Source organism: Hemicordylus capensis, chromosome 17, assembly GCF_027244095.1.
Source record: "Hemicordylus capensis ecotype Gifberg chromosome 17, rHemCap1.1.pri, whole genome shotgun sequence".
NCBI lineage: Eukaryota > Metazoa > Chordata > Lepidosauria > Squamata > Cordylidae > Hemicordylus > Hemicordylus capensis.
The window spans coordinates 14,975,483-14,997,500 of record NC_069673.1 but is presented as its reverse complement, the minus strand read 5'-3'; the positions used below and the strand labels follow the sequence as shown (position 1 = coordinate 14,997,500).

The window sequence follows — 22,018 nt, the reverse complement described above, 5'->3', positions numbered from 1 at the left end:
CTGCGTGCAAGGCAGGGGGACCAGGGGGGATCTCGGAGGCATTGGTCGCTTGCCTAGGATCCAGACACCTGCAGGCCACGACTCGGGGAGCCAGGAAGGAGGAGGGCACCGATCCGCCAAGGCAGTCAAGGCCTTTCTGGAAAAGGAGCCCCCTGTGACAGGGTGGAGGGCTGCGGGTGAGAGGCTGACCGTGTCCCCACTGCAGCAGCGCTGGGATCTTGGGGGCTGGAGGAGAAGGTGCCGACAGGGAGCTCACTTGGCCAGGAAGAGGGAGCAGAATGCCTTGGATTCCCCAGGCAGAGCGAGGCTGGCTGGCAGCTCTGTTGGGGGGTGGGGGTCCGGGGGTGGGGGGCTGTTCTCCCATTTTGCAACTTTAAGGACGGCGGGGGGGGGGGGGGGCTCTGAGGGATTCTGCCCCCTTTCAGGTTGGTTCTGAAGAGGGATTTCAAGCACTCCACGCCAATGCTGCTTCTCTCAGACAGGAAACAGCCAACAGGAGCTGCTGCTCTTTAACTAGTAGGCCCTCCGCTTTGCTTTTGTTTTTCAGTCCAATTCCTCCCCACCGCCCTGTGCCGGCGGCACCAACACCTGCCATGGATTGCGGTCTCTGGAGCAGCCGACGGGCCAGGAGGAGACGGCCTCTCTGGTCTTGCGTCGCGTCAGAGAGTTGCCCTCTCTCCGAAACCACAGTAGGCAGCAGCAGCTTAGCAAGGTCAGGACAGAAGAGGCTGAGATGCTGGGGTGAGAGGAGTTCTTTACTGGGACACTCGTTCCCCAGACCTTTAAAATACAATACAAAACCAAAAAGAACCCGGGTTCCACACAAACGTTTGACAGAGGTATTGAATGCACAGGATTGCTCACATAAAGAAAAAACACCCCCCCACACCCCCCCCCCCAACAACCATACAGAGGCTATAACAAGGGACGGAACTGAGCATCAGCATCACAGCCGCTCCTTCCTGGCAGGGAATCCTTTTCTTCCAGCTCTCCCCTTTCTTTGGAGGCTGCAGGGGAGAGATTACCAGCACTTCGCCCGGACTGTAGTAGGACTTCAGCTCCTGTGTCCCGACATCCAAGTTGCGACAGCATCCAACAGGTCTGCTCAGGTCTCTTGAGTGGAAAAGCTGCAAAAGGGACACATTTAAACAGAGTCATCCTCCTTATGCAGAAATAAACTCAGTCTAAATAAGACTTAATACATACCTCTTTGACGTTAGCCATTTTTAGACAAGTCTGATTCCTTAGAATACTGATAGAGAGATTTCTCCACAAAGCGGTACCAGAGTTCTCTCTAATCTTTTTCCTCTTTGTGTGGAATGAGTTTTGTTCTGGGTGGCAGTATCCAGGCAGTGTGTGCACACGTGTATTCAGAATGCGGCCTGCCAGATTCAACCTGAGCGGGATCTAAAATTAACTGACCGGACATCAAAAAAATGTGTGAGTGCGTGCACACACACACACAGCTTAGACGGAACACTGAGCGGTACAGACAAATCAACCTGCTGGAGAAAAAGATCTGTACAAAAATAAAACCAAAAAATGGGTTTATACGTACCTCTTTGACATTAGCCATTTTGACTGTGAGCCCTTTGGGGACAGGGATCCATCTTATTAGTTTTCCATTGTTTTCTCTCTGTAAACCACTTTGGGAACTTTTGTCGAAATGCAGTATATACTTATTCATTTGTTTGTTTAACACATTACTGATTTCATGAGATCTCCTCCTGGTTGGGATTCACCACAATCTATACGGCAGTGCTTAAAAATCAACCTGCTAGGGAAAAAGAAAATCTGAAAGAAAGAACACGCGCACACACGGACTAATCATAATACCCACCTCTTTGACGTTAGCCAGTTGTGTAACTCGGAATTTCTTCCAATAGCCTCCTAGCTAGAGGTTTGCCCACAATCCACATAGCAGTAAATATAGATCAACCTGCTGGGGGGAAAGAAAATCTAAGGGCATGCTAATGTTTAACTCTTTCATCTTTTGAAATAATTCATGTATCAAAATGAAAAATAGAACATTTTTTAATATCCTTAGCACATGTGTTAAGTGTTAAATATTTGTGTTAGTTTCAAACATCACCGATTTTTCACTGAACAAATACTCACCCAAAGCAGCCATGTCAGGAAATGTCCACAAAGAAAAATCCCATTTTTTTCTCCAATCCAAGTTTAGAACACTCTAAATTTATTTTTTTTAAAGGAACGACTTGGAGTAATCAATTGTTAGTCAAATACAGAACAAACATTGCCTGGACCAACATCAACAAATGCATAGCTCAGTTAAATACAGGCTGCAGTCTAGATTTCCATACAAGTCAATCGCCCTGCTTTAATACATTTTTAAAAAGAATTTGAAAACTCTCCTTTTTAAAGAAGCATGTAACACTGGTTGTAATTGGTTTCCCATTTTAATCAGTGCTTAGTTATGAAAGCTATTTTTTTGGTCTTTTTTACCTGCTGTTTTATTTCATTTTATTGCATTTAGTAGTGAGTTGTGGGTTTTTTCTGCATTTATTAGTGGGGGAGGGGGTTGCATTTAGTTGTGGTTTTCATTTAGTAGTGGGTTTTGTTGCATTTAGTAGGGTGTTTGTTTTAATAGTGGGGTTTTTGTGTGTGTGTTTTGGAATTTAGTAGTGGATGGTTTTTGGTTTTTCATTTAATAGAGGAGGTCTTTGCAAATCGCCCCGAGCAGCTCTATGTTGGATGGGAAGGAAAGAAAGAAAGAAAGAAAGAACATTCACTTAAGTTCTCTGTCTCTAAGGCATAAACCCTTCAAGACAGTCCAGAACAATCCCATCTAACCTACCTGGCAGGGCCAAAAGCAAAAGAAACTCACACTTGAAGCCTCTCGAGACTTATCTGAAAACACCACCGAAACTAGTAGCGCAGTTTTGCTTCCAGTGCTTGTGTACAGTTCGTTGCCTCTTTTTGTTCTTTCTTGAAATCTGTTGGGAAAGAACGAACAAGTTACATCATTTACTTTGTGCAACATTGCATTTTTATGTTAAGACAGGAGCAGTTTGCTAAGGATTCCACCAAAGATTTCCTGGGTAATACACTCTTCACAGTTGTTTCATTTTTATATTCTCTTGTGACAAACAGTATGTAATAAATTATTATATTCAATATTTCAGTTTTCTATATATCCTCTAGTTCCCTGATGAAGTGCCTCCTCAGAAAAGGGATCAAGATAGCGTTTGTCTTCTGCGTCACTGCTTCTTTTGCTCTTTCTTGAACTCTGTTGAGAAAGAATAAGTAATTTATTCTGAAGTTTGAACAATATTGCATTTTTCTGTAACAAGATGAGAGGTGGGCTAGATTACATCTGAGATTTCCTGGGCAATACACTTTCCACAATTGTGTCCCAACTAGAGGAAACAAATTTTTTAAAGTTCTCTGGTGAGTGCGACTTCACAAAAGAGATGGGAACAGATTGGCTTGTCTTCTGTGTTCTTGCTTCTTCTGCTCTTTCTTGAAAACTGTTGGAAGAGAAGAAGTCTTTTTTTTAAGTGTGCACAATACCACATCTCATGTGGTATCAAAACACTCTTCAAAGCTGTTTCACGTTGATTAAATGGCAAAAATCAAAGCACAATGAATACTGACAGACATCCACACAGAGTTACACAATGGAAGCCCTATTGAAATGGAGTAGCTCTTTAAAGTAACTCCTGAGGGGAACGCCATACTATTGAGGAACTTAGTCTGGTTGTCAGCCATAACTATACATATTTTGCATGTATTCTTCAGTCCTCTGCTGAAGAGCCTCATGAAAGAAAACAAGCATTGCTACAACAAGGCATGGTGTCTGTTAAATTACCTCCTAAACTCCAAGAGTTTGTTTTTTTAAAATCTTGCTTTGTTTTCTCTTTATTTGGTCCAGACTCTGTCTCTGAGCCTTAATTTCTAATTGGATAGTCTTGGCTTGTATGACACCGTCTCCTTTCGTTGTTTCTTGAAAGCTGTTGGAAGAGAACAGGTCATGCCATTCATTCTGAAATGAGAGCAATATCACATTTTGCCCAGGGAGTGCATTATAGATTCCTGGGGGGGGGGGGAAGAGGAGCATTGGTCACTCACCATGAAGACTTCTTCTAGCTGCTGTTGTGGAAGACATCTCGTGTGGGTTATCATCCCAAGCTCGCTCCAGAGAGGCAGGACTATGTATGTAAATAAGCTACCAAGCCTATAAAAGCCTCAGGAGGAGAGGCTAACCCCTAATCCCTCCTGGTTTAAGTAGGCAAGCTAAGCTTCTAGAAAGGAAGAAGTACAAGCTGTAATTAATACAGTTATCAGAATAGGAAAAAAACAAGTCCCAGAAGCCTGGATGTCCCAGGTGGGTCGAGATGTCTTTTATAGGCTTGGTAGCTTATTTACATAGTCCTGCCTCTCTGGAGCGAGCTCGAGATGATAACCCACACGAGATGTCTTCCCACAGCAGCTGAGAATATTCTTCATGGTTGTTTCATGCGTTTATGACCTTGTGACTATTAATGTATAATATATATTGAAGAAACATTTTGGGAATATATCCTTCAGTCATCTTATGAAAAACCTCATCACTAAATGCAGTGATTCAGCTAGGGATTCCCCCACTGGTCGCTTATTTATTTATTTGATTTATATACCGCCCTTCCAAAGGTGGCTCAGACTCGGTTTACATTAAAATAAAAAAAGAAAAACGGAGCATTGGTTCACTTACCGTGAAGGCTTCTTCTGGTTGCTGAGGCCCGGGACATCTCTATGGGTTCTCCATCTCAGGAGCTCCAAGGCAGGACAGAAACTAAATGGTTAAGAAAAGAAGACACGCCTACCCGAGATAGCAGAAGAACACAGACATCAGAAACACGACAGGATCAGTACAGAGGAAAAAAAAGGCACCCAGAACAGGATGGACCCCGAACTGGTGCTGGATTAGTGCTGCGGAGATCTCGTCGGTATCAGGCCAGCGCGCCGGAATTAGCAGGGTGGGCCGAGATGTCCTCCCTGGCATCTCAGCAGCCAGAAGCAGCCTTCATGGTAAGTGAACCAATGCTCCATCCTCAGTTGCTGAGCTGCCAGGGACTTCTCCATGGGACATACCACAGCTGCCCAACTCGGCCGGGAGCGCTCTGGCCTATTGTCGAGGAAGTACCTGCTGCAAGACCCTCCTACCAAAGGAGGAACGGGCAGAAGCATCACCATCTATCTTCTAGTGCCTTGTAAAAGTAGACAGAGAGGCTCAGGGAGCAGCTCTGCATCTCTCTTCCACAGTTGCATTCGTTGAGAAGGCCGCCAAAGTTGCTGCTGTCCTTGTTGAATGTGCGAGGATGCGAGCGGGTGACCTAAGATGTTGCGCCTCATAAGCCATAACAATACAGGCCTTTAACCATCTAGCGATTGTTGCAGACGAAACAGCCATCCCCCTAGCTCGTGGGTGAAAGGAAACGAACGTGGTGCCCAACACCCTAAAGGAAGCTGACCTCTTAATATAAGCCTTAAGGCAGCACCGGACATCTAGTTTGTGCCACTGTCTTTCTCTAGGGTGAGACGGTTTGGGACAAAACGAAGGAAGGAAAACGTCCTGTGAGAGGTGAGAAGTCGACGGCACTTAGGGCGTATGAATGGATCAGGGATCGGTCTCACAGAGTCTTTTAGGAAGATGCCGAATGCCTTGTTGACCAACAAAGCCCTTAACTCAGAAACGTGCCTGGCGGATGTCACCGCCACAAGGAAAGCCAACTTGAACGATAAAACTCTAATAGGAACGCTTTTAACTTTTTCAAACGGGGGAGACCGAAGGGCACGGAGGACGGTATGCAAATCCCACGTGGGGAACCGATGAGCTGTTGGTGGAGACAGCCGAAAGGCACCTGGGGTTGGGACAGGGTGATCTGAGCAGACCCACGGGATACCAGGGTAAACAAAGAAGCCGCTTGCCTCTTAAGGGTATTTGGTCATAGACCCTTATCTAGGCCCTCCTGTAGGAATTGTAGGGGATGTCGCAAGGTCGCAGTGCCCCGGGGAATGGAGTGACGGGCCATCAAACATAAAAAGGTCCTCAAAGAATACTGGTAGATTCTCTCTGTAGACACTCTGCAGGATGCTAGCATGGTTTTTAAGTACGCTCCTAGAGTACCCGTGCTGGCCTACCAGAGGCCGCTCAGCCTCCAGATGGTTAGAAGTAACCAAGGAGGGTTTGGATGGTGCACTGGGCCTTGGGAGAGAAGATCGTAATCTGTGGGTGACTCCCAAGGAGGTTATGGTGACAGATGAAGCAGTTCAGGAAACCACGGCCTCCTGGGAAAAAACAGAGTAATGAGCAAGACGTCAGCCCACAGTAGGCGTATCCTGCGTAGAACTCTGGCCAGAAGGGGGTCGGGGGGGCTGAAAAAGCAAAACAGTAGAAATCAAAACCCAATGAAAAGCAGAATAAAATTACAATGGAAAACTAGAGCACATCAGAACTGAATATCTATAAAAGCTAGGCTAAGAACTAGGGACTTTAAGGCTCTGCAAACAGACCTCCTGGGAAGAAAGGTTATCTCATATACCTGGAGAGTTCTTTTTCTTGGTCCACTCTGAGCCTTACCTGCCACGCTTGCCTTCTGGGAGGAGAAAATGGTCCGAAAGCACCACTCGGGCACGGAGCTCATTGAGACACATGGGCCGACTCTGTTTCTTCTTGCCAGATTTGCCACGAAGCGTTGTCGAGAGTACAGAATGGAACATGCATGTAGCGTGTTCCATTAAAGGCTGCTACCATCTGAGAGTGTATGTAGAGTTGTTGGGAGAATCAAGAAGCCTGAAGCTTCTAACACGCATGAAGCATGTTGTTCTGTTCCCTCAATGGTATAATATGCCATTCTATTGCATTGTTCAGCTAGGGATCCCCCCTGACCCCGACAGGTGATTAATATATTCATTGGATTTATATGCCGCCCTTCCAAAGGTGGCTCAGGGCGGTTTACATTTTTTAAAATAATTAAAAATGTTGAAATCAAAAACTAATCAATAGTAGATAAAAATGACAATTAAAAAGTAGAGGACATCAGGACGAAATATCTTTAAAAGCTAGGCTGAGAACTAGGGTCTTTCAGGCTCTGCTGACAGGCCTCCAAGGAAGACAGGTTATCTCCTATACCTGGAGAGTTCTTTTTCTTGGTGCAGTCTGAGCCTTACCTGCCACGCTGGCCGTGTGGGAGGAGAAAATGGTCCGAAAACACCACTCGGGCACGGAGGTCATTGAGACACTTGGGCCGACTCTGTTTCTTCTTGCCAGATTTGCCACGAAGCGTTGTCGAGAGGACAGAATGGAACATGCATGAAGCGTATTCCATTAAAGGCTGCCACCATCCTAGAGTGTATGTAGCCTAACAAAGAGCTGTTGGGAGGGAGAATCAAGAAGCCTGAAGCTTCTAACACGCATGAAGCGTGTTGTTCTGTTCCACGGAGGATATAATATGCCATTCTATTGCGTTGTTCATAGCGTCTATTGTCTTTCTAGTTGGATGGTCAAAGCCCGTAGTAAAGGCATTTGAACGTGAACACTCCACATGAAGGTCCTAGGGAAATGTCTGCCCATTCTGCTGCTTCTTGCCTAATCCAACTGTAGCTTGTAACATGCATGAAGCATGTCCCATGAACAGCAGTCACCACCTTAGAGGCGATGCTGCCTGCCACAGCTGCTGTTGTGTGATGTGATATGTTTGTTGTGTTCTATGTGTTTCGATTACATGTTGTGTAATGTTGTGTTGTGTGCTGCCTAGAGAACTATTCTTATTGATATTCTTGGGACAAGAAAGAAGCCTGAAGCTTCGACACAGGCCCTGGTTTGGTTTCTCATGCGGGAGGTTGGGGACTTTCAATTTCTTCTTGGCTCGTATGACGTGCTCTCCTTGCGTTCTTTCTTGGAAGCTGTTGGAAGAGAACAGGCCGTGTCATTCATTTTGAACTGAGGGTAATAGGACATTTTGCACAAGGAGTACCTAATAGATTTCGGGGGGGGGGGATTCTTCATGCTTGTCTCATGTTTATATGACCTTGTGACTATTAATGTATAATATATATCGAATAGACATTTTAGGAATACATTCTTCAGTCCTCTCATGAAGAACCTCATCACTAAATGCAGTGATTCAGCTAGGGATCCCCCCTGCCAGGTGATTAATATATTCATTGGATTTATATGCCGCCCTTCCAAAAGTGGCTCAGGGCGGTTTACATTTTTCAAAAAAATTAAAAATGTTGAAATCAAAAACTAATCAATAGTAGATAAAAATTACAATTAAAAAGTAGAGGACACCAGAACGAAATATCTTTCAAAGCTAGGCTGAGAACTAGGGTCTTTCAGGCTCTGCTGCCAGGCCTCCAAGGAAGACAGGTTATCTCCTATACCTGGAGAGTTCTTTTTCTTGCTGCACTCTGAGCCTTACCTGCCACGCTGGCCTTGTGGGAGGAGAAAATGGTCCGAAAGCACCACTGGGGCATGGAGGTCATTGAGACACTTGGGCCGACTCTGTTTCTTCTTGCCAGATTTGCCACGAAGCGTTGTCGAGAGGACAGAATGGAACATGCATGAAGCGTATTCCATTAAAGGCTGCCACCATCCTAGAGTGTATGTAGCCTAACAAAGAGCTGTTGGGAGGGAGAATCAAGAAGCGTGAAGCTTCTAACACGCATGAAGCGTGTTGTTCTGTTCCACGGAGGATATAATATGCCATTCTATTGCCTTCTTCATAGCGTCTATTGTCTTTCTAGTTGGATGGTCAAAGCCCGTAATAAAGGCATTTGAACGTGAACACTGCACATGAAGGTCCTAGGGAAATGTCTGCCCATTCTGCCGCTTCTTGCCTAATCCAACTGTAGCTTGTAACATGCATGAAGCATGTCCCATGAACAGCAGTCACCACCTTAGAGGCGATGCTGCCTGCCACAGCTGCTATTGTGTGATGTGATATGTTTGTTGTGTTCTATGTGTTTCGATTACATGTTGTGGAATGTTGTGTTATGTGCTGCCTAGAGAACTATTCTCATTGATATTCTTGGGACAAGAAAGAAGCCTGAAGCTTCGACACAGGCCCTGGTTTGGTTTCTCATGCGGGAGGTTGGGGACTTTCAATTTCTTCTTGGCTCGTATGACGTGCTCTCCTTGCGTTCTTTCTTGGAAGCTGTTGGAAGAGAACAGGCCGTGTCATTCATTTTGAACTGAGGGTAATAGGACATTTTGCACAAGGAGTACCTAATAGATTTCGGGGGGGGGGATTCTTCATGCTTGTCTCATGTTTATATGACCTTGTGACTATTAATGTATAATATATATCAAATAGACATTTTAGGAATACTTTCTTCAGTCCTCTCATGAAGAACCTCATCACTAAATGCAGTGATTCAGCTAGGGATCCCCCCCGCCAGGTGATTAATATATTCATTGGATTTATATGCCGCCCTTCCAAAGGTGGCTCAGGGCGGTTTACATTTTTTTTAAAAAATTAAAAATGTTGAAATCAAAAACTAATCAATAGTAGATAAAAATTACAATTAAAAAGTAGAGAACATCAGAACAAAATATCTTTCAAAGCTAGGCTAAGAACTAGGGCCTTTAAGGCTCTGCTGACAGGCCTCCAAGGAAGACAGGTTATCTCCTATACCTGGAGAGTTCTTTTTCTTGGTCCACTCTGAGCCTTACCTGCCACGCTGGCCTTGTGGGAGGAGAAAATGGTCCGAAAGCACCACTCGGGCACGGAGGTCATTGGGACACTTGGGCCGACTCTGTTTCTTCTTGCCAGATTTGCCACGAAGCGTTGTCGAGAGGACAGAATGGAACATGCATGAAGCGTATTCCATTAAAGGCTGCCACCATCCTAGAGTGTATGTAGCCTAACAAAGAGCTGTTGGGAGGGAGAATCAAGAAGCCTGAAGCTTCTAACACGCATGAAGCGTGTTGTTCTGTTCCACGGAGGATATAATATGCCATTCTATTGCCTTCTTCATAGCGTCTATTGTCTTTCTAGTTGGATGGTCAAAGCCCGTAATAAAGGCATTTGAACGTGAACACTGCACATGAGGGTCCTAGGGAAATGTCTGCCCATTCTGCCGCTTCTTGCCTAATCCAACTGTAGCTTGTAACATGCATGAAGCATGTCCCATGAACAGCAGTCACCACCTTAGAGGCGATGCTGCCTGCCACAGCTGCTGTTGTGTGATGTGATATGTTTGTTGTGTTCTATGTGTTTCGATTACATGTTGTGTAATGTTGTGTTGTGTGCTGCCTAGAGAACTATTCTCATTGATATTCTTGGGACAAGAAAGAAGCCTGAAGCTTCGACACAGGCCCTGGTTTGGTTTCTCATGCGGGAGGTTGGGGACTTTCAATTTCTTCTTGGCTCGTATGACGTGCTCTCCTTGCGTTCTTTCTTGGAAGCTGTTGGAAGAGAACAGGCCGTGTCATTCATTCTGAACTGAGGGCAATACGACATTTTGCACAATGAGTACCTAATAGATTTCGGGGGGGGGGGATTCTTCATGCTTGTCTCATGTTTATATGACCTTGTGACTATTAATGTATAATATATATCAAATAGACATTTTAGGAATACATTCTTCAGTCTTCTCATGAAGAACCTCATCACTAAATGCAGTGATTCAGCTAGGGATCCCCCCTGACCCCGCCAGGTGATTAATATATTCATTGGATTTATATGCCGCCCTTCCAAAGGTGGCTCAGGGCGGTTTACATTTTTTAAAATAATTAAAAATGTTGAAATCAAAAACTAATCAATAGTAGGCAAAAAATGACAATTAAAAAGTAGAGGACACCAGAACGAAATATCTTTCAAAGCTAGGCTGAGAACTAGGGTCTTTCAGGCTCTGCTGCCAGGCCTCCAAGGAAGACAGGTTATCTCCTATACCTGGAGTGTTCTTTTTGTTGCTGCACTCTGAGCCTTACCTGCCACGCTGGCCTTGTGGGAGGAGAAAATGGTCCGAAAGCACCGCTCGGGCACGGAGGTCATAGAGACACATGGGCCGACTCTGTTTCTTCTTGCCAGATTTGCCACGAAGCGTTGTCGAGAGGACAGAATGGAACATGCATGAAGCGTATTCCATTAAAGGCTGCCACCATCCTAGAGTGTATGTAGCCTAACAAAGAGCTGTTGGGAGGGAGAATCAAGAAGCGTGAAGCTTCTAACACGCATGAAGCATGTTGTTCTGTTCCACGGAGGATATAATATGCCATTCTATTGCGTTGTTCATAGCGTCTATTGTCTTTCTAGTTGGATGGTCAAAGCCCGTAATAAAGGCATTTGAACGTGAACACTGCACATGAAGGTCCTAGGGAAATGTCTGCCCATTCTGCCGCTTCTTGCCTAATCCAACTGTAGCTTGTAACATGCATGAAGCATGTCCCATGAACAGCAGTCACCACCTTAGAGGCGATGCTGCCTGCCACAGCTGCTGTTGTGTGATGTGATATGTTTGTTGTGTTCTATGTGTTTCGATTACATGTTGTGTAATGTTGTGTTGTGTGCTGCCTAGAGAACTATTCTCATTGATATTCTTGGGACAATAAAGAAACCTGAAGCTTCGACACAGGTCCTGGTTTGGTTTCTCATGCGGGAGGTTGGGGACTTTCAATTTCTTCTTGGCTCGTATGACGTGCTCTCCTTGCGTTCTTTCTTGGAAGCTGTTGGAAGAGAACAGGCCGTGTCATTCATTTTGAACTGAGGGCAATAGGACATTTTGCACAAGGAGTACCTAATAGATTTCGGGGGGGGTGTGGATTCTTCATACTTGTCTCATGTTTATATGACCTTGTGACTATTAATGTATAATATATTTCGAATAGACATTTTAGGAATACATTCTTCAGTCTTCTCATGAAAAACCTCATCACTAAATGCAGTGATTCAGCTAGGGATCACCCCTCCCCCCGCCAGGTGATTAATATATTCATTGGATTTATATGCCGCCCTTCCAAAGGTGGCTCAGGGCGGTTTACATTTTTTTAAAAAATTAAAAATGTTGAAATCAAAAACTAATCAATAGTAGATAAAAATTACAATTAAAAAGTAGAACACATCAGAATGAAATATCTTTCAAAGCTAGGCTAAGAACTAGGGCCTTTAAGGCTCTGCTGACAGGCCTCCAAGGAAGACAGGTTATCTCCTATACCTGGAGAGTTCTTTTTCTTGGTGCAGTCTGAGCCTTACCTGCCACGCTGGCCTTGTGGGAGGAGAAAATGGTCCGAAAGCACCACTCGGGCACGGAGGTCATTGGGACACTTGGGCCGACTCTGTTTCTTCTTGCCAGATTTGCCACGAAGCGTTGTCGAGAGGACAGAATGGAACATGCATGAAGCGTATTCCATTAAAGGCTGCCACCATCCTAGAGTGTATGTAGCCTAACAAAGAGCTGTTGGGAGGGAGAATCAAGAAGCCTGAAGCTTCTAACACGCATGAAGCGTGTTGTTCTGTTCCACGGAGGATATAATATGCCATTCTATTGCCTTCTTCATAGCGTCTATTGTCTTTCTAGTTGGATGGTCAAAGCCCGTAATAAAGGCATTTGAACGTGAACACTGCACATGAGGGTCCTAGGGAAATGTCTGCCCATTCTGCCGCTTCTTGCCTAATCCAACTGTAGCTTGTAACATGCATGAAGCATGTCCCATGAACAGCAGTCACCACCTTAGAGGCGATGCTGCCTGCCACAGCTGCTGTTGTGTGATGTGATATGTTTGTTGTGTTCTATGTGTTTCGATTACATGTTGTGGAATGTTGTGTTGTGTGCTGCCTAGAGAACTATTCTCATTGATATTCTTGGGACAAGAAAGAAGCCTGAAGCTTCGACACAGGCCCTGGTTTGGTTTCTCATGCGGGAGGTTGGGGACTTTCAATTTCTTCTTGGCTCGTATGACGTGCTCTCCTTGCGTTCTTTCTTGGAAGCTGTTGGAAGAGAACAGGCCGTGTCATTCATTCTGAACTGAGGGCAATAGGACATTTTGCACAAGGAGTACCTAATAGATTTCGGGGGGGGGGGGGATTCTTCATGCTTGTCTCATGTTTATATGACCTTGTGACTATTAATGTATAATATATATCAAATAGACATTTTAGGAATACATTCTTCAGTCTTCTCATGAAGAACCTCATCACTAAATGCAGTGATTCAGCTAGGGATCCCCCCTGACCCCGCCAGGTGATTAATATATTCATTGGATTTATATGCCACCCTTCCAAAGGTGGCTCAGGGCGGTTTACATTTTTTAAAATAATTAAAAATGTTGAAATCAAAAACTAATCAATAGTAGGCAAAAAATGACAATTAAAAAGTAGAGGACACCAGAACGAAATATCTTTCAAAGCTAGGCTGAGAACTAGGGTCTTTCAGGCTCTGCTGACAGGCCTCCAAGGAAGACAGGTTATCTCCTATACCTGGAGAGTTCTTTTTCTTGGTGCAGTCTGAGCCTTACCTGCCACGCTGGCCTTGTGGGAGGAGAAAATGGTCCGAAAGCACCACTCGGGCACGGAGGTCATTGGGACACTTGGGCCGACTCTGTTTCTTCTTGCCAGATTTGCCACGAAGCGTTGTCGAGAGGACAGAATGGAACATGCATGAAGCGTATTCCATTAAAGGCTGCCACCATCCTAGAGTGTATGTAGCCTAACAAAGAGCTGTTGGGAGGGAGAATCAAGAAGCGTGAAGCTTCTAACACGCATGAAGCGTGTTGTTCTGTTCCACGGAGGATATAATATGCCATTCTATTGCCTTCTTCATAGCGTCTATTGTCTTTCTAGTTGGATGGTCAAAGCCCGTAATAAAGGCATTTGAACGTGAACACTGCACATGAGGGTCCTAGGGAAATGTCTGCCCATTCTGCTGCTTCTTGCCTAATCCAACTGTAGCTTGTAACATGCATGAAGCATGTCCCATGAACAGCAGTCACCACCTTAGAGGCGATGCTGCCTGCCACAGCTGCTGTTGTGTGATGTGATATGTTTGTTGTGTTCTATGTGTTTCGATTACATGTTGTGGAATGTTGTGTTGTGTGCTGCCTAGAGAACTATTCTCATTGATATTCTTGGGACAAGAAAGAAGCCTGAAGCTTCGACACAGGTCCTGGTTTGGTTTCTCATGCGGGAGGTTGGGGACTTTCAATTTCTTCTTGGCTCGTATGACGTGTTCTCCTTGCGTTCTTTCTTGGAAGCTGTTGGAAGAGAACAGGCCGTGTCATTCATTTTGAACTGAGGGCAATAGGACACTTTGCACAAGGAGTACCTAATAGATTTCCGGGGGGGGGGGGATTCTTCATGCTTGTTTCATGTTTATATGACCTTGTGACTAATAATGTATAATATATTTCGAATAGACATTTTAGGAATACATTCTTCAGTCTTCTCATGAAAAACCTCATCACTAAATGCAGTGATTCAGCTAGGGATCACCCCTCCCCCCGCCAGGTGATTAATATATTCATTGGATTTATATGCCGCCCTTCCAAAGGTGGCTCAGGGCGGTTTACATTTTTTAAAAAAATTAAAAATGTTGAAATCAAAAACTAATCAATAGTAGATAAAAATTACAATTAAAAAGTAGAACACATCAGAATGAAATATCTTTCAAAGCTAGGCTAAGAACTAGGGCCTTTAAGGCTCTGCTGACAGGCCTCCAAGGAAGACAGGTTATCTCCTATACCTGGAGAGTTCTTTTTCTTGGTGCAGTCTGAGCCTTACCTGCCACGCTGGCCTTGTGGGAGGAGAAAATGGTCCGAAAGCACCACTCGGGCACGGAGGTCATTGGGACACTTGGGCCGACTCTGTTTCTTCTTGCCAGATTTGCCACGAAGCGTTGTCGAGAGGACAGAATGGAACATGCATGAAGCGTATTCCATTAAAGGCTGCCACCATCCTAGAGTGTATGTAGCCTAACAAAGAGCTGTTGGGAGGGAGAATCAAGAAGCGTGAAGCTTCTAACACGCATGAAGCGTGTTGTTCTGTTCCACGGAGGATATAATATGCCATTCTATTGCCTTCTTCATAGCGTCTATTGTCTTTCTAGTTGGATGGTCAAAGCCCGTAATAAAGGCATTTGAACGTGAACACTGCACATGAGGGTCCTAGGGAAATGTCTGCCCATTCTGCTGCTTCTTGCCTAATCCAACTGTAGCTTGTAACATGCATGAAGCATGTCCCATGAACAGCAGTCACCACCTTAGAGGCGATGCTGCCTGCCACAGCTGCTGTTGTGTGATGTGATATGTTTGTTGTGTTCTATGTGTTTCGATTACATGTTGTGGAATGTTGTGTTGTGTGCTGCCTAGAGAACTATTCTCATTGATATTCTTGGGACAAGAAAGAAGCCTGAAGCTTCGACACAGGTCCTGGTTTGGTTTCTCATGCGGGAGGTTGGGGACTTTCAATTTCTTCTTGGCTCGTATGACGTGTTCTCCTTGCGTTCTTTCTTGGAAGCTGTTGGAAGAGAACAGGCCGTGTCATTCATTTTGAACTGAGGGCAATAGGACACTTTGCACAAGGAGTACCTAATAGATTTCCGGGGGGGGGGGGATTCTTCATGCTTGTTTCATGTTTATATGACCTTGTGACTAATAATGTATAATATATTTCGAATAGACATTTTAGGAATACATTCTTCAGTCTTCTCATGAAAAACCTCATCACTAAATGCAGTGATTCAGCTAGGGATCACCCCTCCCCCCGCCAGGTGATTAATATATTCATTGGATTTATATGCCGCCCTTCCAAAGGTGGCTCAGGGCGGTTTACATTTTTTAAAAAAATTAAAAATGTTGAAATCAAAAACTAATCAATAGTAGATAAAAATTACAATTAAAAAGTAGAACACATCAGAATGAAATATCTTTCAAAGCTAGGCTAAGAACTAGGGCCTTTAAGGCTCTGCTGACAGGCCTCCAAGGAAGACAGGTTATCTCCTATACCTGGAGAGTTCTTTTTCTTGGTGCAGTCTGAGCCTTACCTGCCACGCTGGCCTTGTGGGAGGAGAAAATGGTCCGAAAGCACCACTCGGGCACGGAGGTCATTGGGACACTTGGGCCGACTCTGTTTCTTCTTGCCAGATTTGCCACGAAGCGTTGTCGAGAGGACAGAATGGAACATGCATGAAGCGTATTCCATTAAAGGCTGCCACCATCCTAGAGTGTATGTAGCCTAACAAAGAGCTGTTGGGAGGGAGAATCAAGAAGCGTGAAGCTTCTAACACGCATGAAGCGTGTTGTTCTGTTCCACGGAGGATATAATATGCCATTCTATTGCCTTCTTCATAGCGTCTATTGTCTTTCTAGTTGGATGGTCAAAGCCCGTAATAAAGGCATTTGAACGTGAACACTGCACATGAGGGTCCTAGGGAAATGTCTGCCCATTCTGCTGCTTCTTGCCTAATCCAACTGTAGCTTGTAACATGCATGAAGCATGTCCCATGAACAGCAGTCACCACCTTAGAGGCGATGCTGCCTGCCACAGCTGCTGTTGTGTGATGTGATATGTTTGTTGTGTTCTATGTGTTTCGATTACATGTTGTGGAATGTTGTGTTGTGTGCTGCCTAGAGAACTATTCTCATTGATATTCTTGGGACAAGAAAGAAGCCTGAAGCTTCGACACAGGTCCTGGTTTGGTTTCTCATGCGGGAGGTTGGGGACTTTCAATTTCTTCTTGGCTCGTATGACGTGTTCTCCTTGCGTTCTTTCTTGGAAGCTGTTGGAAGAGAACAGGCCGTGTCATTCATTTTGAACTGAGGGCAATAGGACACTTTGCACAAGGAGTACCTAATAGATTTCCGGGGGGGGGGGAATTCTTCATGCTTGTTTCATGTTTATATGACCTTGTGACTAATAATGTATAATATATTTCGAATAGACATTTTAGGAATACATTCTTCAGTCTTCTCATGAAAAACCTCATCACTAAATGCAGTGATTCAGCTAGGGATCACCCCTCCCCCCGCCAGGTGATTAATATATTCATTGGATTTATATGCCGCCCTTCCAAAGGTGGCTCAGGGCGGTTTACATTTTTTTAAAAAATTAAAAATGTTGAAATCAAAAACTAATCAATAGTAGATAAAAATTACAATTAAAAAGTAGAACACATCAGAATGAAATATCTTTCAAAGCTAGGCTAAGAACTAGGGCCTTTAAGGCTCTGCTGACAGGCCTCCAAGGAAGACAGGTTATCTCCTATACCTGGAGAGTTCTTTTTCTTGGTGCAGTCTGAGCCTTACCTGCCACGCTGGCCTTGTGGGAGGAGAAAATGGTCCGAAAGCACCACTCGGGCACGGAGGTCATTGGGACACTTGGGCCGACTCTGTTTCTTCTTGCCAGATTTGCCACGAAGCGTTGTCGAGAGGACAGAATGGAACATGCATGAAGCGTATTCCATTAAAGGCTGCCACCATCCTAGAGTGTATGTAGCCTAACAAAGAGCTGTTGGGAGGGAGAATCAAGAAGCCTGAAGCTTCTAACACGCATGAAGCGTGTTGTTCTGTTCCACGGAGGATATAATATGCCATTCTATTGCCTTCTTCATAGCGTCTATTGTCTTTCTAGTTGGATGGTCAAAGCCCGTAATAAAGGCATTTGAACGTGAACACTGCACATGAGGGTCCTAGGGAAATGTCTGCCCATTCTGCCGCTTCTTGCCTAATCCAACTGTAGCTTGTAACATGCATGAAGCATGTCCCATGAATAGCAGTCACCACCTTAGAGGCGATGCTGCCTGCCACAGCTGCTGTTGTGTGATGTGATATGTTTGTTGTGTTCTATGTGTTTCGATTACATGTTGTGGAATGTTGTGTTGTGTGCTGCCTAGAGAACTATTCTCATTGATATTCTTGGGACAAGAAAGAAGCCTGAAGCTTCGACACAGGTCCTGGTTTGGTTTCTCATGCGGGAGGTTGGGGACTTTCAATTTCTTCTTGGCTCGTATGACGTGCTCTCCTTGCGTTCTTTCTTGGAAGCTGTTGGAAGAGAACAGCCCGTGTCATTCATTTTGAACTGAGGGCAATAGGACATTTTGCACAAGGAGTACCTAATAGATTTCGGGGGGGGGGTGGATTCTTCATGCTTGTCTCATGTTTATATGACCTTGTGACTATTAATGTATAATATATATCAAATAGACATTTTAGGAATACATTCTTCAGTCTTCTCATGAAGAACCTCATCACTAAATGCAGTGATTCAGCTAGGGATCCCCCCTCCCCCCGAGAGGTGATTAATATATTCATTGGATTTATATGCCACCCTTCCAAAGGTGGCTCAGGGCGGTTTACATTTTTTAAAATAATTAAAAATGTTGAAATGAAAAACTAATCAATAGTAGGCAAAAAATGACAATTAAAAAGTAGAGGACACCAGAACGAAATATCTTTCAAAGCTAGGCTGAGAACTAGGGTCTTTCAGGCTCTGCTGCCAGGCCTCCAAGGAAGACAGGTTATCTCCTATACCTGGAGTGTTCTTTTTGTTGCTGCACTCTGAGCCTTACCTGCCACGCTGGCCTTGTGGGAGGAGAAAATGGTCCGAAAGCACCGCTCGGGCACGGAGGTCATTGAGACACATGGGCCGACTCTGTTTCTTCTTGCCAGATTTGCCACGAAGCGTTGTCGAGAGGACAGAATGGAACATGCATGAAGCGTATTCCATTAAAGGCTGCCACCATCCTAGAGTGTATGTAGCCTAACAAAGAGCTGTTGGGAGGGAGAATCAAGAAGCGTGAAGCTTCTAACACGCATGAAGCATGTTGTTCTGTTCCACGGAGGATATAATATGCCATTCTATTGCGTTGTTCATAGCGTCTATTGTCTTTCTAGTTGGATGGTCAAAGCCCGTAATAAAGGCATTTGAACGTGAACACTGCACATGAAGGTCCTAGGGAAATGTCTGCCCATTCTGCCGCTTCTTGCCTAATCCAACTGTAGCTTGTAACATGCATGAAGCATGTCCCATGAACAGCAGTCACCACCTTAGAGGCGATGCTGCCTGCCACAGCTGCTGTTGTGTGATGTGATATGTTTGTTGTGTTCTATGTGTTTCGATTACATGTTGTGTAATGTTGTGTTGTGTGCTGCCTAGAGAACTATTCTCATTGATATTCTTGGGACAATAAAGAAACCTGAAGCTTCGACACAGGTCCTGGTTTGGTTTCTCATGCGGGAGGTTGGGGACTTTCAATTTCTTCTTGGCTCGTATGACGTGCTCTCCTTGCGTTCTTTCTTGGAAGCTGTTGGAAGAGAACAGGCCGTGTCATTCATTTTGAACTGAGGGCAATAGGACATTTTGCACAAGGAGTACCTAATAGATTTCGGGGGGGGTGGATTCTTCATACTTGTCTCATGTTTATATGACCTTGTGACTATTAATGTATAATATATATCGAATAGACATTTTAGGAATACATTCTTCAGTCTTCTCATGAAAAACCTCATCACTAAATGCAGTGATTCAGCTAGGGATCCCCCCTCCCCCCGAGAGGTGATTAATATATTCATTGGATTTATATGCTGCCCTTCCAAAGGTGGCTCAGGGCAGTTTACATTTTTTTAAAAAATTAAAAATGTTGAAATCAAAAACTGATCAATAATAGATTAAAATGGCAATTAAAAATAGAGGACATGAGAACGAAATATCTTTCAAAGCTAGGCTGAGAACTAGGGTCTTTAAGTCTCTGCTTACAGGCCTCCAAGGAAGACAGGTTTATCTCCTCTCCCTAGAGTTTTTTGTTGGTCCATTCTGTGTGTCTCTGATCCTTACCTGCCACACTGGCCTTCTGGGAGGAAAAATGATCTGAAAGCACCACTCAGGCACGGAGGTCATTGACACATGGGCCGACTCTGTTTCTTCTTGACAAATTTGCCACGTAGCGTTGTCGAGAGGAGAGAATTTAACACGCATTATCATCATTATTATTAAATTGATATCCCGCTCTTCCTCCAAGGAGCCCAGAGCAGTGTACTACATACTTAAGTTTCTCTTTCACAACAACCCTGTGTCTAGGCTGAGGGAGAAATGACTGGCCCAGAGTCACCCAGAAAGTATCATGGCTGATTGGGGATTTGAACTCAGGTCTCCCCGGTCCATAGTCCAGCACTCTAACTACTACACCACACTAGCATATTCCATTAAAGGCTGCCACCATCTTAGAGTGTATGTAGAGTTGTCTGGAGAATCAAGAAGCCTGAAGCTTCTAACATGCATGAAGCATGTTGTTCTGTTCCATCAATTGTATAATATACAATTATACTGCATTGTGTTTATTGTCTTTCTAATTTCCTGCTCAGAGCCAGCATTTTAAGAAGCCTGGAGCTTCTAACATGCATGAAGCATGTTCCATACATGCCTGCTGGAAAACTGGAGACTATGTTGCCTCAGAAAGGTGTTGCAAATATCTAGAAGCCTCAAGCTTCTAAAGCGCATGGAGGGTGTTCCATACAAGCCAGCCACTATGTTAGGAATTATGCTGCCTTACACAACTGTCAGGAGAATTTAAAAAAACTCAGTCACACCCAGTTTTCTCAGACTAAATTGGCCAGTCTGTAGTTACACAGCCCCTGGCCTCATGGAATTCTCTGCTGCAGCCCCTGTGCCGTTGCGCTCAGAAGTCCGGCCTTGTGCTGTCCACATTTATAGCATTTGTATGCAGAGAGAAAGAACGCTCTAATAGTGGACAGGTTTTCACCGTGATGCAGAAGACTGTGGCGCCCCAGTGTTCTGAGGACGGGGAGAATCTGTCGCGTTTTGCCCTCTGCAGACAAAATGCTATAAATGTGGGCAGTGAGGTGGCCGGGCTTCTGTACACGTCAGCACGGCTGCAGCATCCTCAGAGGGGGTTTGTTTGAGTTCTTTTGGCAGGATGAAGCCCAAGCAGAGAGATGAACTCCCCACTCAGAAACTCCACTTCCCCTCAGAAACTAGTTTTTGGAATGGGTCTTGAAGACCATATTCCTGCCATTCTCCCACAAAGAATTTCTTTAAAGCAATATCCTAGCAGAGTAGCATGGCTTAAGTGGTTTCCTCCTTTTCCTGAGGCAGATTGACAATTATTATTCTGGTGAGGTAAAGACCAAAGCCGAGCATAGAGCCCTTCCTTGCAGTGTGTCTTGAAGACAGCCTCCCCTCAGAGATGAATTCTCAATTATCCTCCTTCTGGTGAGGTAAAAAGCCCAAGGCTCTGCATAGAGCCCTTCCTTGAAGAGTGTCTTGAAGACAGCCTCCCCTCAGAGATGAATTCTCAATTATCCTCCTTCTGGTGAGGTAAAAAGCCCAAGGCTCTGCATAGAGCCCTTCCTTGAAGTGTGTCTTGAAGACAGCCTCCCCTCAGAGATGAATTCTCAATTCTCCTCCTTCTGGTGAGGTAAAGCCCAGGGCTGAACATAGAGCCCTTCCTTGAAGAGTGTCTTGAAGACAGCCTCCCCTCAGAGATGAATTCTCAATTCTCCTCCTTCTGGTGAGGGAAAACCTTCCCTCAGAGAATTCCTCCTTCCCTTCCTTTCGCGAGATAGAGGGCAAGGTTGAGGGCTTTCCCTGCTGTCGGTGGCTGTCTGGGGCTGCGGCTTCGCTGCTCTCCCCCAGCGGTGGGGGTCGGGGCTGGGGCATGTGGGGCTGAGAGCCCCCTTCCCGCTGCTGCCCTCCCAGCCTCGCCTCAGGAGATTTCCCGGCTCAAATTAGGCGCTTCGCCTCAGCTGCGGGAGGCGGATCCAGCTGGCGAACACCCAGCCAATCAGCGACCGCAGCTGTCACCCTTCCAGCCAATGAGAGCAGCGGGCTGCGCTCTGAGGAGCGGGCGGGGGGAATGGGAGGAGCGGGGAAAGCCAGCCCAAATTCCAGAGAGGATTTTTTTTTCTTTCGCGCGACTGCGCATGCCCCTCAAAGCCGCACGGCACTTAATGTTAACGCGGGCAGGACGAGGTTAGGTGCATGCCTAACGCGGGCATGCCTAACGCGGGCAGGACGAGGTTAGGTGCTGTCACCCTTCCAGCCAATGAGAGCAGCGGGCTGCG

General features: G+C 45.1%; 1 long non-coding RNA gene across 3 annotated transcripts; it reads right to left on the bottom strand.

Annotated features, from left to right (window-relative positions):
• Positions 1 to 742: 742 nt before the first annotated feature.
• Positions 743 to 21,824, bottom strand: LOC128338847 (uncharacterized). Of its 3 annotated transcripts, XR_008312712.1 has the most exons (12): positions 19,773 to 21,823; positions 18,508 to 19,242; positions 17,246 to 17,980; positions 15,985 to 16,719; positions 14,724 to 15,458; positions 13,463 to 14,197; positions 12,201 to 12,935; positions 10,940 to 11,674; positions 9,680 to 10,414; positions 8,427 to 9,161; positions 4,093 to 7,908; positions 743 to 3,974 (listed from the first exon to the last, which is right to left on the bottom strand). It is a non-coding gene; the product is annotated as an uncharacterized LOC128338847 (long non-coding RNA). The 3 variants fall into 3 exon arrangements; XR_008312711.1 differs by having other exon boundaries at positions 12,201 to 14,197; positions 19,773 to 21,824; XR_008312713.1 differs by having other exon boundaries at positions 4,715 to 7,908; positions 12,201 to 14,197; positions 19,773 to 21,824.
• Positions 21,825 to 22,018: the final 194 nt, after the last annotated feature.